Source organism: Protopterus annectens, chromosome 1.part0 (genome assembly GCF_019279795.1).
Source record: "Protopterus annectens isolate FY-2018-M chromosome 1.part0, PAN1.0, whole genome shotgun sequence".
NCBI classification, from domain to species: Eukaryota; Metazoa; Chordata; order Ceratodontiformes; family Protopteridae; genus Protopterus; species Protopterus annectens.
In genome coordinates this window covers 71,859,450-71,870,843 of record NC_056725.1, presented here as the reverse complement: position 1 = coordinate 71,870,843, position 11,394 = coordinate 71,859,450, and positions in this window count along the sequence as shown.

Genomic DNA, 11,394 nt, shown 5'->3' with positions numbered 1-11,394 from the left:
AGTGTATTGGTTTCTTTACTGAGCCAGGGGGCATAGTTACATACATTTGAAAATAAACAAAATACTTATGAAATACAAGTGATGTCAGTCATTAATCTAGCAAATGCAAAAGCAGCCTCACTAAACAGGTCAAAATTCCATAAATGTTAATTTCACAGTTACGAACAATGTAAAAAAAATAAAGGGGGAAAAGTACCCAAAATAGGGGCACTTTTTAAATGTCGGTACCATTAACTTATAACTTCAAAATAATTTCAAGTTTAGGAAGGATGACTCATAAGTCCGAGAACAAATTGGAGCCATACCCCCAAAAATCTGGACAAGTGAGCCCTCTCTGGCAGTTTCACTGAGTAAAAAAATGTTACATATGAAACAATTTAAAGATAACTTTGTTAGAAGAATCAGTAACAGCAAAACACTTTTATTTTTATCTGTTTTGTTTGCTAATGCCGTTGGAGTATACAGCAACTGTTATCTACTTGAAAAAAGATTGCAGAAATGCACTATGCATGAAGTAAAGGCCATGTGATGTGTTACATGATCTAGGTTTGGAAGCTAAGGGAGCAGCTGCAAAGGATATGCAGAATGTCCAAGCAATTAAAGCCCAAGAGATGCCAGGAAGCAGGAAGTGCATTGTAATATGTGAAAGCAACAGGGAACGAGTTCCAGGTCATGAACATTTATATACATTATTGCTAGTATGTTGGACTTTGAGTAGAAAATTGTCATCAAGCCTATTTGATTGCTGAGCTTGAAGGATGGCTACTTTTTGTGTAAGCAAAGCCATATACACTGAGCTTGAAGTGGGATGGCTACTTTTTGAGTAAGCAAAGCCATATACACAAGCTGCTAATGTATAGTTTATTAGTAGGGTGAGTGTAAGCCAGCCAAGAACACTGTTTAATAAGAAAAAAAAATGTTAATTTTGAAAGGGAGTGCGCATCTCAGCCACATTTTAAACAGTACATTTTCTCTTTAAAATGATATGAATGTCTTACAGAAAACATAATGTCTATATGTTAAACATGAAAAAGGTACCCTGGGTAGAACTGTGGAGATTTCTGCAGGGTGGGGGTGGGTTTATGGGACAGATATATAATGTTACACAGAGTTGGTTTCCTAGCCATGATTTCAGCCTTTCCAACTCAGAGCACAGTGAGGGACTGATGGTGGACATGTATTCTCAAAAGTCCTGAAAATGAAATGTCATTTCATATATAACAGTGACAGTGAACATCAAACTAAGGTTGTTTGCACTAAAGGGCAAAATACATCTAACATTGTACTAGCATATAATTGCAGGCAGGTTTTGATAATCCTATTCTGAATCCAAGAAAATGTTCTTAAGTAGTTTAGAAAATAAGATATTCACAAAGTTCCTTCCCTTAGATCCATAGCTGTCTCCATAAAAGTGAACAAAACTGCATGGGGTATTCCATAGGGGCCTCACAAAAGTTTTGCAGCATTAAAAGTCATACATACTACGTCTCTGCCTGGATTCTACCTCAGGAAATACCAAAGAAAATCATTGTTCTCAATGGTGTCCAGCTTACACTGCCTCAGAAAATTTCACTGTTTACTTTAACCAGCTCTCTGTCCTGCTGGGAATTTTAATTTCTGAGGCAGTCCCCCTGTACAAGTATTCCATAAGATATGGATTCAAATGCTTTACTAATGATAAAATAGTTCACACTGCTAAGCAATTCTTTTATCAGACTTTGCGGTGACCAGATGCTCTCCAACAAATCAGGACTGAGGAAAAATTTGACCATCCTATGTCATGACAGTGCTACCATAATCCTTTTGGAGCAAATTCTGGCTTACAGGGTTATGAATGCTCATTGTTTTCAAAACTCTGCAGTCATTGGATCACATAACAGTGCATATAAATGTTGTTTGAGAGATGCTATTCAAAATTGTGCATGTTCTTTATGTACTTTATAGAGTATTAACTGTGCACTGTGGCTTACCCCTTTATGATATCTATAGTTCTCCTTTAAAAACATCCTTTGGGAAAGTGCTGTTTCTTCACTTACTCCCCCATGATTTACCATTTCTTTATTTTTTTATTCATTATTTGTTAGCTGGGTAGAGAACTGATCTCTATGATTTATAACTTTCTCAGTGTCACACAGCAAGCAAATGGAGGCTGAGAATCAAACCGTGGACATGAGGATAGACTAAATCATCTGCAGTCGCTGCCAGTCATTCTCTTACCACTTTGCAATTAATCTCCCTTTAGTGGTAGCAAATGATGAAGAAAATATTAATTAAACAACTTTAAGTGGCCTTTTACATAGTGTAACAGAATACTTTTCTTTTGTATCTCTTTGCAGTCTGATCTGCTTAAGTGTGAGATAAATTATCACTATCAAAGATCAGTAAAAAATGATAACATTTCTAGTTTCTTAGTAATAACCACAGAGTGTACGTTAGACAGGTGACTAATGAAATACAGGAAGTCATGGAGACAGTAAATATATTGAGTGTGCAGAAAGATGACTGCATGGACGGTGTTACATACATATACAATGACATGTGTGTGCATTATCAAGTCATAAAGCAAAGAGTTCCAGACTAATGCCTCTCCACAGTTTGCAGCAGATGTGCATAGCAAATGGAATAACCAAAGTGCCATAGCGTTTTCACATTAATTTTATGCCCTTCTGCTTTGACCCCAGATGGGTGGAACTCCCATGGAATTGTTGTTGCCATAATGATTCATTCTCCTTCAAGGGACCAAGGCTGTTTGTGTAATGGTGTAACTGCTGCCCCCGTTGAGTTGAAGACAATGTATAAGTAAGTCATACTGCAGCACTCCAGTACACAGTCATATTCCACTGTCCACACAGCAATAGCTATAGGTCACATAGTGGCCTTATACTACACAACCTCTTGACAAACATTGGCTTTTTTTGACTGTGGTATATTAACTCCATGCTCGCATCATGCAGACTGGTTGTGTGCTGTTCAAAGTCTGATCTCTCATTTATATTTCATTAATAATCTCTACTAGCTTTAAGAGTATTATATTATAATGGTGAACATTTTTTGTCAAAATATAGCCCGTTTGATGTAACCCACAGATAGACTTCAGATTCAGGCAAATGCAGACAACCACAGGTCTACGTTACACAATATAAGCCTCTTATAAACATTGTTATAGCAACAAAAGAGTCTGTGGTCTTCATGTACGGAGGTCACTAACTGTTCCAGAACGCATAACTATTACAAGTCAAACGTAATCAGAGCATCCTGGACATAATAAGAACCCCAAGACCTGAAAGACCTTAAGCAGAGAACACCAGTAAGAGCCTACCCTCTTCAGTTTAACTACGTCTTCTGTTTATAAGAGACTATGGTTTCCACCTGTCCTTTTTTATGAAGAGCAGTCCATACTTGGGCAGTTGTGACTTGTGAAATATGAATATGGCAAATGTCCTGAGACCTGAAGACAAAAAAATGGTGTCCTTTAGCGGTTGCATGAAACAAGTATTTTATACCTAAAATATCTTCATACTGTATGAAAGAACAGAAGTTGTTTAAGTTTTACAAGTGTCAGATCTATTTTAGCAACAAAGTGAAGTCCAGTCCTTTGCTCTACTTGTGGGTATGGTTTGTCCTGTGAAATATTATATTTCTGTAAAAATGTTCCACATTGCACAGCTGAAAAGGTGATAATCCTATAAGGGACTGATCTATAAGTCTCAGACCCACACTCTTCGCCTCATTAGCCAAGTGCACAGCCATTATTCTAGATCAGTTAACATGGGGATGGGGAGAACATGCCATGGGAAATGTAGAAGGTCTAGATTAGGGATAGTATCCCCAACATGCATGGTCAGGCAGGCAGTAATCATATCATTAAATGTGCAGTAAAGTTAATTTACTTGTGCTGTTTTACTTTAGTCCGGACTCTATTTATCCTTTGTTGACCAGATTAGACCTACTAGACTAGTAGCCTCATTTCAGTGGAGAATCTGGGTGGTATTTTTACTGACTAGGGGAAATTTGGCAAGGGCACTGCAGTAATCTAACTACCCTTTTTTGATACGTGCTCAGGGATCTTTTATATCTACCTCAGTTTAACATTTAATTCGAAGGGCAGCACACTCCAGAGGGCAGAACCCTACTAATGCTCAGCAGTGTCATTAATAGAAAATGAATCCAATAATCTGGTGTGGGAGTAGAACCCACAAACTTCCAGTCTTCTAGCACCAAAGACAAACATGTTACCCATTGATCCATTGGCACTGTCTGCAATAGGGGCAGCCTTCTTTACCTTAAGCTTTAGTGTATCAGCAGATAAGCATGCGAGATTGCATGACATCTCAGGCTGACCACAAACCAAACTGGGTTTGGGCAAGATCTCACATGACTATGAGGTAATGAGACCATATAAGTGACAAAATTGAGAGAACTTGAACAGCCATGCAAGTCATAGTAATCACGCATTGACAATGGTTTGACAGGTAGCATACTTACCCTTTATACTGGAAAATCAGAAGACCATGGTTCTGTTCCCTCATCAAATACTTGGATTGATTTTTTTCTAATAGTAACACTACAGTGTAGTAAAAGGGGGTGGAGAGTGAGTTATCTGTGATCCCTGAGTTGGTGGTAGCCCAGAAGGATATAAATCATCCCATGGCAATTACTGAAATGACTAAGGGCATATCCCCGGTATCCTGCCCAAAGTTCCCCTACTCATGTGAATACCACCTCAGATCTCCACTGAAAACAAGCCAATACTTAGTGGGACTAACCTGGTCAACAAAGTGCAAATAGGTCAGTGAAATGTTAGTAATGTTCCCAGCTGTGGTGCCTTCTTCCTGGAGTCTGCATAATGCCCCAAGTGTTCAACTGGGGTTTTGTTGGGATTTTCTCACATAGCCTAAAGATGGCCAGTGCATAAAATGGCTAGGCTCCAAATGGTTCCTACATGTGTGTATGTGTCTGTGTGTATCCTGTGATACACGTGCATCTCATTTAGGTATGACTTCTGACTTGCACCTGGTTCTTGTTAAGATAAGTTAAGGCTTCCCATGGCATGAATTGGTTTACAAGGGTAACTGAATGAATGAACAAATGACAGAAACATTGGGGAGTTTATAATAAGTGGCAATAATTAGAAGAAATTATAGAGAAAGAGAGAGTAATATGCATATAGAAAGGGGCAAAAAGGGTAGTAGACCTATACTTCAATCACAGTTAAATTAAACAAAGAAAAAAAGGCAGAGAATGAAGTATGAAGCATTTACTAGTTTCCCGTGGTTACTATGTGGTGACCACAGATTGCTATTAGTGATTTAGTGTGAGATTAGTGCTCATCACTGGTGAGGGTGCATCAAAAAGATGTGTTTAACAAGCCTGTCTTTTCCACTACTTCAGAGTATAATTACATTCCATGATGCAGTACAATAGCTTAGAAGACATGTAGAATGATTAAAATGAATAAAAATATATAGCTTAGAAGAAGAGAAGAATAAATAACATGAATAAGAACAAATATATAGCTTAATAAATATATTAGCTTACAAGAAGAGCAGTATAAATGAAATGATAAAATATGTAATAGGTATCTTAATAAAACTAATAGCTTGTATGTAAGGTATATATGAGTTTATTATGGAATATTGGGCACATATATCACTGAAACAAATTTAATCCAACAAAACTATCAAAACCTTCATTTCATTGGGAAAAAAAAAAAAACAGCACTTACTCAGACATAAGTTGTCTGCATATTGATACTCTTAAGGAAATCCTAATAATAATAGTTTAGTATCCTAATATCTTGGATTGGAGATGGAGGCAGTGAGTGTCATTAGGATAGGCACACTCCAGTGGAACCACCTTACTCGTGTGCAAACCCTAAGCTTACCCCAACCCTACACATCACAGTACCCTTTCCTAGCAGTACGTCTGCAAAATACACACACTTTCAACCACAGTACCAAAATGTCCATTACAAACTAAAGTTTTATAATTTTTGGCCAGTCCTACTTACATTAAACTTGATGAAAAAAAATTAGACTAATCTGCTACAAGTAAAACATCTCACTGTACCATTTTTACAACTCTACCTCCTAAAATGTTTTTGTTAGCCTATTCGACTAAGTATACTGCATAATCAGGTATTGGAAAGGTCGACTGTGTGTTAGGTTGACAGTTGCCTAGTTGACTGTATATGGTTGACTAGGTAGCTGATCGACAGGTGTCGGAGATCTCACTATTTTAGGGGATGGGAAATTTGCTCTTACCCCATGTTTGTGTGATCTAGTAGTTAGTATAAATAATTAAAAGGGCACACCTCCATGAGGGGGTGAATGGCGACTTTCCTCCCTGCAAAAACTTATGTTTTTCTGTATTTGTAAAAAATAAGTGTGCAAGCACTGAGGCTGTGTTTTGGTGCACGGGTACTGGCATGTCGACAAGTGGACATAATAGATCCAGGTGATTAAATTCAGAGGTTACAGCATCTCATTCCACAAGCCACCACTACCTGGCTTTCTACCCCAACAGAAGTGTGCAACCAGAAGAGAAGTTTTAAACAAGCTTCAAAGCAGAGCCATCCAGGAAGTTTCACCATCCCAAATACGATTCAGATACTACTACGGATATTTTTCATTTCCAGGAGAAAAAAAAAAAAAAAACAAGGATCTCACACCATTTCTGGATCTCAGCAGCAGCAATATTTCCTGTTTACCTCATGACACTGTATTTTCCAAGTGGACTAGCTATTTGTAGATTTTTTTTTGTATGGTTTCACTATTGTGAATCCTGCTCACTAACTGTGTACTAGTGGGCATTGTGATTTCACTCTTATAGATGATGCTCACTAACCGTGTACTAGTGGGCAATGTGGTTGCACTGCTTTAGATCCTGCTCACTGACCGTGTACTAGTGGGCACTGTGGTTTCTTTGCTTTAGATCCTGCTCAATGACCGTGTACTAGTGGGCATTGTGGTTTCTGTGCTTTAGATCCCACTCAGTTTACTGCTTTAGATCCTGCTCGCTAACCATGTAGTGGGTCTGTACTACAACCGTGAAAGTCCTAGTCAGCGAATACGGAATCATCAACACATATTACCCAAACCGCGAATACACCGAATGCCCTAAACCGTGAAATTCAAAATCTCAAACCATCATAGTCGTCCAACCGCACCGCTCGCTACATACTACCTACCTAAACAAAATAAATAAACCACATACATACACTAACCAAAACCCTACTTCCAACCCTACACTAAACCTTACATACATTACTATCTATGCACTTACCTTAATCTGCACCCTAACCCTAAAGTCCATAACTATTGCACACTTACCTTATGGAGCTATACTGCAGAAGGGCCAACCATGGCAATTCGACATTTCAGATTTCGCTCTTCAGGACGATCGGTGTTTTCGCGGTTCGACATATATGTGTTGACGTTTCGGGTAAGTGGACCTTCGCAATTCAGTAGGGAACCCTGTGTAGTAGTGGGGATTATGGTTTCACTGCTTAAGGTTCTGCTCACTGACCATGTACTAGTGGTTATTGTAGTTTCACTGATTTAGAGCCTGCTCACTGACCGTGTACTAGTGGGTACTGTGTTTTCACTGCTTTAGATCCTGCTCACTAATCATGTACTGGTGAACATTGTGATTTTACTGCCTTAGATCCTAGGGTTGCTGCCTCACAGCAAGAGGTTTTCCAGTTTGATTCTTGGCTGGGGTGCCATCTATGCGGAGTCTGCATGTCCTCCCTGTGGTCACGTGGGTTTCCGCCGGGTGCTCCGGTTTCCTCCCACATCCCAAAGACATGCTGTAGGTGGGTTGGACACTCTAAATTGGCCCTAGGCATGAGTGTGTTTGTGTGCCTTCTGTGGAAGGTTGGGCACCGGGCTGGCAACTTGACACCATAAAACTCCATTGCCAATCATGAGCAGACAGGTGATCCGCTGTGGCGACCCCTAAACGGGAAAAGCCGAAAGAAGAAGAAGAGCAGCAGCGATAAAGCTGTACTAAAAGAGGAATTCCAAATGGTCATGTTGGAATGAAGTCCTTCCATGTCCAGAAGGAAGAAACTGGATATACCGCTTGAACCTTGAGGATGCCCAATTCCACTCACGATAAGAACGAAATCCTGGATGTTTCCACACTTTCCTGTAAGACCTAGTCATTTTCTGTGTTAAGCACACTCTTTTTTTTTTTTTTAACTTCTGATCATTTTTCTCTTTCATGAAGAATTCAAAAGAATGGCTTTCAGACTTGTAACAATACAACAGAGAGAGAGAGAGAAACTATAGTGGGTAGTACAGCACAGAGTATGAAGACTGGGTGGGGCCAGATAGCAGTCATCAGACAGAGAGTCCTACAATGGATGCGAGAGCAGAGAGTACCAAGAGTGGGTGGGGCCAGACAAGTGGCAGGAATGTGCAATTGAAATCAAAATCTAGAAAAATTATAAGTCCAGCAACTTTGCTATAAGTCTGAACTAAAACATCAAAGCAGCCACATGCTGATTGTGACAAAGATCAAACCACAGCCAGATGGTAATCTGTTAAATATCAAAAGAAATATACCACACAGTAGGCGGTATGTGCGCGTGCATGCTCTCATATGTCAGATGTTTGGCACACAACGTCTACAATCGCAGGCTTCCTGTTGCCTTAGTTACCATGGCTGCCCCTTAATTTCTTGTTCAAGGACTGCTGCTGATCCTAGTTGAGTTTCAGTGCTCCGGTTTTGAAGTATTGGTAAACCTCAGCTAGAATTCATCATCCATGACCATGATTTTTCTTTTAATTTCAAAGGCACCATCATCTTGTTTAACAATCCAGGATGAATACAGCTCCCTTAGCTACCAGGCTGGGCAGTGTCTGCTTGATAACCAAGTCAATGATGTAACATCTGTCTCTCATGAGAAGATATACAACTGCATACAACTATCATCAAAGTAATTGGTTGCATAAATTGTAAAATGTCTGATGTTGCCAAAATGTTAGAGTTGCACTTACTGACAAAAAATATCTTTCTAGTGGTGTGTGAAACAGGAACTATTCATGGCAGTGAGTGCAGCTTTTAACCCTAAAATTCATACTATGTGAATGATACAGCTGTGCTATTCTTTTCTAGATCTGTACAGCCAATGCAAACCAAGCCCACAATTCACTTCTTTATAACTCAGAAGGTACACATATGGCTCCAACCACAGAGTGACTTGAACTTAATCACGAAGCTCTGTAGAAGTCTTACTCTAATTCAGTAGTGTGTGTGTTTTATAAAGTGCAGTAGTCACTACTAGTGTATTACAATTGCTTTCTACCCCTAGCATGTTTTATTTACATAGCTGCTTTCTCTGCTCCTGCCTTTCCATCCGCTTCTTATCCTACTTGTGCAGTACGTTGTCCCATTAGCAGTACAACACTAGTAATCTGAACCCGTGCAACTGCTAGTATAAAGTAGACAGAATAGTATCCCATGAGTACACTGAAATTCTTATAGGCCATTTGGAAGTTGCATCATTCAGGTACACAGCCTAATCTGCTTTATCTTGATCAGGTATTCTTCATCTTTATTTTACACTAACCACTAGTTACCTAGTTTATAGGTTCATAGGTAAATACTAAGCTACCTGCTCTGAAGGGCCACTGTAAGCTTAGCTAATAAGTCAGAATCCAACCCTGTACTTTATGTCTATGAGGTGAAGTCCTTAACTATTATGCCAAACTCACCCTAGTAATTGCCCCTTATGTTGTCACCTCTTTGTTTAATAACAGTTGTCAAATGGCATGCTGATACAGCTGTCTTTGTATAGAGTCATGTTTTCTTTTACAAGGACTGTTTTCCATAGGATGAAAATATCTAAGGATCACGCTTATTCTGATTATCCTTGATAGCAAAAACTCCTGAAAACTAAAGAATCAGACAGACCAACTAATTAAATCCTGTAGACTCTACTGAAAAACAATAAGCATTCTTTGAAAAATCTGTAGCATTAAGCAGAATCCTGTACACATGAAGAGGTAAATCTGGAATTGTCAATAGTTTCTTAAGTTAAGGACATTCCTCTTCCACATCTGATATTTTATAGCCATCATGTTTAGGCAAAGGAGATGATATATTCAGTGGTCTGAATCATTATTAGCAAACAGGGCCTGAAATGGCAAGTTTATTTCATCATCATGACCTGACCAAGAGTTGGAGACATGAAAGCTGCACTGACTGACATATTAAGACAACTGTTGATGCAGACACTTTTACACACAGTTAAAGGAGACAGTTGTCAGCTTGTGATGCAAAAGCTTTTATATTTTTCTTTGGGGGGGAGCTGCTGTAAACATATACTAGACTAATGACCAGCAGGGCTTTTATAAGCCTAGCCATGCAACCCAACCTAGTTGTTTCCCTATGTATCATGGGCATTTGTTAGGAGTGGGTGTGTTATGAATTTTCTAGAGGTTTTGTGTGTGTGGGGGGCTACACTAGCTTGGGCATTACTGTCTGCCTCTCTTTATCAGAGACATGGGGGCCAGACCTGGGTTGAATTTTCAAGTTCCCATCCATTGGTCAAGGTTACACAAACAGCATTAGAGATTGATTCTGCTTTACATGGATGGGGACCCTGTTCCAGAGCATGAGGATCCTCTGAAACACATCTGTCTAATCAGCATGTCTTATTTATGTTACAAGCAAAATTTAAATCCTTGGATCTAGTGGTTGTGATGCTGGTCATTTTGTGGATGTGCAAAAGGTCCATCAGAACTAGATCCGAGGCACAGATCACCTCTCAGTAACCTGTAGGAGACAGAGGTTTAATGCAATCTGTGCAGGACAATGTGTTTATACCCTGGATTATAACAGTAAGGAATCTTTATGGGCATTACAACTGTCACCTATGTCTGGTCAGGTACATGCTGAAGGAGGCATTATACTCAATGATAGGTCTGATAAGGGCCAACTAAAGTGGCACTATGACTTCCTTTGATGAGGATGCCATGTCTTTACTTATAATTTGGGCAACATAGAATGATACCCTTGCTATCCTGGCCATATGTTTGTTAAAGGCCAGATTACTGTCCACATATATTCCCAGATCCCTGACTACCTGGTCATCTCTTAGGTGTGTCTAATCAATGAAATAATTAGCTTGGGTGGCAGTTTTCCCAAAAGGCACTATAATGCATTTCTTGGCATTGAGGTTTAATCCATAGCTTTAGCCCAAGCATTTTTTTTGTGCTAGACCCTCTTGTAAGATGTTTGTGCCTTGGGGAGAGTCTATGATAGCGGTCAATTTGCAGTGATCTGTGAACTTGGTCAGCCAAAGTTCCTTGACATTAGCTTTTACCTCAGAATAGCAGATGTCAAATAGGAGTTGTTCCAGAAAGGGCTCTGAGTTACCCTACT